This window comes from Pectinophora gossypiella, chromosome 15 (genome assembly GCF_024362695.1).
Source record: "Pectinophora gossypiella chromosome 15, ilPecGoss1.1, whole genome shotgun sequence".
Classification (NCBI taxonomy): Eukaryota; Metazoa; Arthropoda; class Insecta; order Lepidoptera; family Gelechiidae; genus Pectinophora; species Pectinophora gossypiella.
In genome coordinates, this window is record NC_065418.1 from 12,813,639 (window position 1) to 12,822,129 (window position 8,491).

Below are 8,491 nucleotides of genomic sequence, written 5' to 3' on the forward strand. Positions count from 1 at the left end.
CCAAGCGAAGGAGGGTGACCAGCATGGGGGCGCACGCCACAGTTTTTCAGGCCGAGATGTATGCCATCATTGATTGTGTGCACCAAAATTTGGGGAACACAAACAGTAACATTCTCATACTGTCGGACAGCCAGGCTGCCCTTAAGGCGGTGGCGGCGTCTGAAGTAGACTCATTACTCACTCTAGAGTGTATTGATAGTCTGAACAAGTTGGGGGCCTCAAACTCGGTAACACTAGGCTGGGTCCCAGGGCACTCTAACATTAAGGGCAATGAAATTGCTGACGAACTCGCAAGAGAGGGATCGGGCACAAGTTTAACCGGACCCGAACCCTTCTGCGGGATCTCGAAAAGCACCTCTAGATATCATCTGGGGGTGCGACTAGGAAATGAATCCAAGAAATTTTGGTACAACTCAGTTGGCCTAAAACATTCAAAGCAGCTGATTAGACCTTTTTCTAAGAAATTATCATCAAAAATCCTTACTCTCACTAGGGGGCAGGTTAGGTTGTTGATACGGGCCCTCACGGGGCATTGTAGACTCAATAAGCACCTACACAGAATGGAGCTGACCGAGTCTCCTCTATGCAGATTCTGCTTAGGGGAAGATGAGACGCCACTACATCTGCTATGCAGCTGCGAGGCTCTCATACATAGTAGAAGCCGTACACTTGGGGGCCACATAATGGACCCCCAGGAAGTCATGGAGCTTTCTCCCAAAAAGACGTTGGATCTATTCGAACGGATCGGTCTAGAGGAGGATATTTAAATGTAGGGACTTAGGGTCACAATAGATCTGTCAAGGTCGCAGTGACCCCGCGGGCTGCATTCGGTCCGGCCCTCACAACTTTCAAATAATAATAATAATAATGCTCCATACCCCCTCCGGTTGATTGAGGGGAGGCCTGTGCCCAGCAGTGGGACGTATATAGGCAGTTTATGTAACTCATAAAAATGAGGTGAATCATCCCCAAACCCCAACCCCGTACAAATACATACATGTAGCCATACAAGTAGGTATAGTTGTTAGTGATACCGTAACAAATACTGAGGGCGATGATTCAAACCATGATTCTGAGTTGAAACAAGTGGAATTTCCTGTCGGAAAATTCATGAAAACTTTGGTGCTTTTTTTATTAATTTCAGTTTCATACTTTTGCGACGGAAAATTCCACTTGATATCAACTCAGAATCATGGTCTGAATCATCTCTTTAAGTTTTCGTTACGATGTCACTAACACCCTGTATTATTGTAACCCTCACAGTCAGTCTATACCAACCAAATATGAAGCCGAATTTATCGGATTCTAACCAAATAATGATGGTATCCTTTCACCGTTTCGGCCGTTAATAAAATAAAAGTGATTTAGGGTAAGGGACCCTCGAGACCCCACCCTTCAATAAAGAGAAACGGTGGTGATTCTCGCATTGTACGGTAGAAGGACGATTAAATTCCGATACAGGGAAAGGACAAATGAATGACAATACTATCTGCTTCCTGTTATGGAAGAGGAGATAACATAATAAATTAGCGTATGTTTATCAAATAGTAATGCCAACGTTATAATAATAATGATGATAATATTATTATTATCATAATAAGTAATTAGAACGGCAATAATACCTATTAAAATGTTATTATGCAGTACTTTGTGTACATAATTATGTAAGTAGGTATATGAAACTGTAAGAGAAAAAGTTTGAAATCAGTAAGTTTATGTAACGAAGATTCTGAGCGTGTACGTGTGCGTTTGCGTGTGTTTGTGTGAGCGAGAGAGAGAGAGAGAGAGAGAGAGAGAGAGAAGGAGAGAGAGAAGGAGAGAGAGAGAGATAGATAGAGAGAGGATGTTTGCTAGTGAATGTGTACAAGTAGGGTAAAATAGTTTTCTGTCCACGACACAGTCTAGAAACGAAGAACATACCTCTAATAAGTCCTATGTATGTTACGGTTAATCTGAAGAAGCTATGTAGATATATATGCGGTATTTACTACTATGATCATATTGGATATTGAATAACAATAAGTTTTACGCATTATCTAAGTTAAATGAATAAAGTAAATATATAGGTAAGTCTCTGAAACTAACATTATCGTAAAAAACTCAGGAATATGAAAAGTTATTTAATAAAAAGGAGTTTTGTGATACCTCTCATCAGGAACTCTTCTAAAAATATACTGGTTATACTACGAACGTACTTGAACAATTAAATAAAAATAAAATCTTTACTACTAACCTAAGCTAGGAGCGAATAAACCGGATAGGTAGCTGTTTAGTTTATACCTACAGCTCACTGCGTTCTTCCTAGGAAAATTTCAAAAACCAACAGCTGAAATCACTATCGTTCAAATATAGTAAAAAAGTAAACACAGAATCAGAACTAAAAAAGTCAATCATCAGTGTCGAAAATGAATGTAATATCTGAACAAATAAAGGAGAGAGGATGTTTACTAGTGAGTGTGTACGGTCACGAGCATTAATATGTATACACTTTGGTACCATGTCACATTAACTTTTTTGACAAATTGAACTGTAAGTCTCACTAAATGTCAAATATGTTAGTGCGACAGAGTCCTAAAGTGGGTACATTATATTGCTCATGACTGTACAAGTAGGGTAAAATAGTTTTCTGTCCACGATACAGTATTTTTTTTTTAATATAACATCTACAGCAATTCCATTATATGACGAACATGATCTATGACGAAAGATTGACCACGACGCCATTCTTTACAGCGCGCAGCGTTCAACGCTCTCATTTCTGAAGAAATTCAACACTTACCCACAACCATAGAATCAAAATTAATATATACTTACTGTACTATGCATAGTACAGGAACTCCTCGCCCCGCACCAAATGATATCGGGCGCCAATTGCAATTACAAACTTATTTGTAGTTAGTAAACTAATCGTGACATATTTCGATGTATGATTTATATAGTTTTTCAACGGCAAAAAATATGGTTTTCACATTCGCATATCATTTTCTTTAACGATACCACGATATTTTTCAATTAATTTCAATGCGGGTAAAAATTCAGACCACATTTTTTAACCTGGTTTTGGCTTTGTATAGGTTTTGTTAACCAAAATCACATCTGAATGTCTCTCCGTCGTGGATTCTGGAATCTGTTCATGGAATTCATTATGGCGGCGATATACAGTTTAAACACAATAAACAGTACAATACAATACAGAAAAAACTCTTTATTGCACGTTACAAAAGTGACAAGAGAAGCACAATCGGCGGCCTTATTGCTAATTAGCATTTTCTTCCAGGCAACATTAGGGTGAAAAAAACTTACTACATTCGAGTCGGGGACGGTGCAATACAGGAATAAGTATCTACATAAAATATAATGATTCTATAAATAAACCTGATTGACCGAAATAGTAAGATGATTCCGTGCTTCGGAGGGCACGTTAAGCCGTTGGTTCCGGCTATTAGCAGTAAAAAAACACCTCCACCAACCCGCATTGGAGCAGCGTGGTAGAGTATGCTCCATACCCCCTTCGGTTGATGAGGGGAGGCCTGTGCCCAGCAGTGGGACGTATATAGGCTGTTTATGTTATGTAATAAATAAACCTAGCAATATTATATTTATTATTCTAACTATTCGCTAAACGCTAACAGTCGAACAACTATCAGAATCAGGCGTCTTATGTTAGTTAAGTGACATTTCCTACTATTGTGTGGGGAGTCTCACAAGGGAGACTTCCAATTTGATCTGACAAATGCACTACTGCGATTGATTAGCTTCGTTTTGTGAAAATGGTTCTTTATATCCTAAGTTCGATGACATCAATGTGCTTTGCTTTAGGGACGGAGAATAATTGGCGTTCGTTCTCTTCGGAGAAAGTTGGGGGAAAGAATTGTACTTTGTTAGTTTCGTTGTGATAATTAAAACACATAGTAGCAACCAGTATTACAGCAGTAGTTTCGGCCAAGTAGTTAATGCCATTTGTGGAAAATCACTATCACTACATAGTATAAAACAAAGTCGCTTTTTCTGTCCCTATATCCCTATGTACGCTTAAATCTTTAAAACTACGCATTTTTTTGATGTGATTTTTTTTTAAAAGATAGAGTGATTCAAGAGAAAGGTTTATATATATAATAACATCCATTAAATAGTGGAGTAATACTGTTATTTTTGAGGTTTTTAATGTGATGTCGTAAATAATTTAATTTTTTCCTCAGCATTGCACCCGAGCGAAGCCGGTGCGGGTCGGTAGTTTAGAATAAGTTATGTTAAAAAAAATATCAGCTATAGTATAGAACGGCAACTCTCCATAGACCCTTAACATCAGCAACTAGTCACAGGGACCACCGGCTTAATTTCTTAAGAAAACTAGTGATCACGAGGTGATTTTTGTGATTTTCGCCCACTGGGATTCGAACCCGGGACCTCCGGTTCGTGAGCTCAATGCTCAACCACTAGACCCCGGAGGTCGTTGATACTTGTACCAATACAGATAACTCAGTGGGTGAGTTATAATGAACCAGACAGTGTTGATTAACATTATGGTAACAAGTTATAGAATAAGGAATAATACTACGTATAGAACGGGAACTCTCCACTCCCCACCAGCAATTGAGCTAAGTTTACCTCACCCCCCTCGTACATAGTGTAGTCACCAATAGTATGGTCATCAGACGTCACACACACAGGTGCGCTTGTACGATAACTTCAATGTGTAGTATCTGTGTAAACCGAAGTGTTTTGTATGAAGTGTCCGGGGTGTGGACAAGTGATCAACCCATCGTGTATAGGTACATCACTCTATTATAATGATCCATAATGATCTAACGAATTGTGACCTTTGTCAATTATTCCGACAAGTCTGGGAAGACAAGCAGCTGAACATTTTATATGTGTTTTGTTGGTTTCCTATCGAAGAAATAAGGTTAACCTTTATTTCATTATAATTGTTAGGGTACCTACCCCAATGGGAATAAGCGTGACCTTATGTATCATGTATGTGAAAAAATGAACGAGGAGCTCGGTGGCGCAGCGGTAAACGCGCTCGGTCTGCGATTGTTGAAGTTAAGCAACTTTCGCAAAGGCCGGTCAAAGGATGGGTGACCACATAAAAAAAGTTTTCATCTCGAGCTCCTCCGTGCTTCGGAAGGCACGTTAAGCCGTTGGTCCCGGCTGCATTAGCAGTCGTTAATAACCACCAATCCGCACTGGGCCCGCGTGGTGGTTTAAGGCCCGATCTCCCTATCCATCCATAGAGAAGGCCCGTGCCCCAGCAGTGGGGACGTTAATGGGCTGGTGATGATGATGTGAAAAAATAAAAAAGTATCATTACTTCTGATTCCAGTAAAAATCCCCTATTTTCATCTAGTTCAGTTATACAGCGCGAAAAAATCTTAGTCTATGGTTATACCTGTAGTATTTAATGCGCAGAAAATGAAAGGCAGGGATAATTTGACATTAGTTATTTTAAATTGAACAAGAATGAAACAATAACCCAGACAATTTAAATAGGCATTTGATATGGAACCCACTTGCCGTGTGCTCTCATGCAAATTGATTCCGTCGGGTTACACGCGTTCTATACGTAGAGGTTGTATAAGATTTTTACCTAAAATTGATGTGGGATCTATAAATTTTAGCTCGTCATTTAGCACCAATTAGTAGAATCAAATCCAATACGAGTATAAGTAAATATATTAAGTTCAAATTCGCAGTCCTTTTTCAGTCTATTCATATCACATGTTGATGAAATATTCTCTGAATCCTTTGATAAAATTAATGTGATTAATTTTTCTTCCTACTCCTCTTTGGAGTAAAAGTTGAGACAAGATAGAGATTCATCTCGTTTATTTTATTCTTGTATTACGGTATAATTAATGCTGAAGAAGCAAGCTCGGTAGAGAGCTAGAATTTAATTGCATTTTTTTTATTTTTCTCATTTTATTGCAGTCGTTCTTGTCATTCTATTTATCTTAAAAGTAATATCTAAAGGTACAGCGAGTTGTGTTGTTGAAGATTTATGGCTCTGTTATTTTTGGCGTAAGTATATCCTCCTAAGGCCCACGGCCCTACTAGTAGTACTAATCCCATTGTTTAACTTTTGTGTCTGGAAATCCGGGCCTTACGACGATATATCTATGTGTGTTTGATTTGATTTTATTATCAAACGGAATAGGTGGCAAGTCGCCCACTGAAAGTCTATCCAGCGGGCGAATTTACGCTTGTTATATTTTTTTCGAGCGAGTTGATATGCTGTATATTTTTTTTAAGTCAACTCGCCTGAATAGTAATATCATTACTGGACCAGATTCCTCCCAATTTTAAGTGTCATAAAACCATTCAAGCGGATAAACTAAAAAAAAAAAATGTTAACTAGCCCGCAGGCCAGATATTAAGTGGGCGACTTGCTACCTAACCAGACGCCTTCCATAAACTCTTCTTGCAATTTAACGCAAAATATTTAATATGCCTAAGCGTGCAACTATTGGAGTTCATATTTGTTATGTAATCTTTCCGTTTAGTGTTAACCTACTTGATAAACCAGACAAATGAGATTTACGAAACGTCGAAACGCAAATATTCTTTCCATGTCGTACGGAAATATTGTCCTGTGACGTCATCAAAAAAGCGGTCCAACGTCTTCTCTCTCTCTCTTTATTTAAGAGCTGTGCTCTTGTCGGTGGAGTGAACGCCATTTCTCTCTTCTTCCCGGCTAAATCCTTCACCTCCTGATACGACACGACCTGCACTTTTTCTTTTATTTGTTTCATAAATGTTCTCCTAGGTCTACCCCTTCCTCTCTTTCCTTCAATTTTTCCTTGTATGATGTTTGTCATAAATGAATCGTGTGTGTCCAACGTATAATAATAATTAAAAAAAAATGGTATTAATTTGCTTTGAATCATCTTAGACTAGCTTCTATTTTTAGATTACCATTTTATAATATCTTTGACCCAGTTGGGTGTTCTATATAATATTTATTGCCACTAATATTAAAAGCTTGTAATCAACAACCTTATGTATCGATTGTTGACTCTGCCCCTCCCCCCGTGTAGATTATAAACATTAACACAGTGTAATTAATACGGCCTAAATACTACCTAGAATGAACGTACTAGGGAATTATTTTGGTAATTATTGACATTTCTATTATTATTTCTGTGAGTACAAATGTAATTTCACAGTCTCTGCTTACCTCGATGGGAAATGTGAGTCTACGTATTCATTAAGTACATTGAATTTTAAAACATTTCACAATCAATGTTAATATTCATTCTCCAAATGACAAAATACAAGCACGTTTCAATGTACTTGTTATTTAATTTAAATTTATTTACAAACTACCTACAAAGGAAGTGAGTAAATATTGAATGAGCTTGCTAAAGCTCAAAGAGAATGAATGAATAATACTAATGCGTTGCACATTGTCCCTGTTCAATTGTTAAAAGAAATTCCTGGTATAAAATCCTAAAAAGTCCATTGCAATTATCAAAAAATATATTTATACAATAATAAAAACCATAAACAAAAAATAATAATTTTAGTAAGTACTTATTTTAGCATCAGTTTTAAAGTAATATTATGCATTCTGCGAAACTTACTGGCTAGCATTATATTTTCAAAATAAAATAACCAAACATTTAAAAAAATAACCTCCAATTTCTAAACTTCAAAACGTTTTCTGAATAAATAGAAAACACGCGATACAAAAACTCACCTTCGAAAGTTCCAAATTCAAAACATCCAACACGATAAAGTTAAACACCCACTGAACATAAACATTTCGGAATCGTCACTTCGCGTATCGAACGACACAACACTCCCTCGCGGTGTCTACTCTACGACTGAAGTCTAGTCCCCTGCGTATAAGGCAGTAGGCACATTTATCTAAATGTATTGCCACCCTTATTTCACTGCCATCTGTTGGAAACAAACTTAGGCATTAGTGGGCGAACGTCTTTATAAACTTTTCGTAAAATTTTAAAGGCCCTTTGTAGAAACGCAAGCGTGAAAACATCTTTGAAGTGTTAATTAGATAATAATAATCGCGAGGATTTTTTCACAGAAAATATTTTTAATAACAACTTAGTACGATTATTCTCCTGTTAGTTATAAATTAGAACAAAAGAAAGTTTGAATTTGTAGTTTTCTATGTCGTACTTTATATTGTTTAATTGGTTAAAAAACGCTACGTATATGGTATCATAAAACGGTCGAATACATACCGAGCCTTATTGTCTGTGATTAAGCTAATATAATTTTATTATATTATTTTATTTAAGATATTACGCACCTAAATACATAATATACGTACCTAAATATATATCGACTGTTGTTTCACCAACAATAGTTTTCATACAAAACAGGCAAACGTTTCGGTTTATGTTTATCAAGCAGACTGGGAAGTAATACCTACATTTTTTTTTGTTTTTTGTACTAAAAGAAAGCAAAGAACATTATTAATAGTATAATATATTATTTAAGCGGTCAGCAACATAAAAAGGTTATC

At 37.0% G+C, this 8,491-nt stretch overlaps 1 protein-coding gene across 1 annotated transcript in view; it reads right to left on the bottom strand.

Moving 5' to 3' along the window:
- Positions 1-7,810, bottom strand: part of LOC126373318 (connectin-like) — a 344,663-nt gene extending 336,853 nt beyond the window's left edge. Inside the window, exon 1 of the mRNA XM_050019435.1 lies at positions 7,700-7,810. The gene's annotated coding sequence lies outside the window, so the exon portion shown is untranslated. The remainder of the gene's footprint in view (positions 1-7,699) is intronic.
- Between the last annotated feature and the right edge of the window lie 681 nt (positions 7,811-8,491).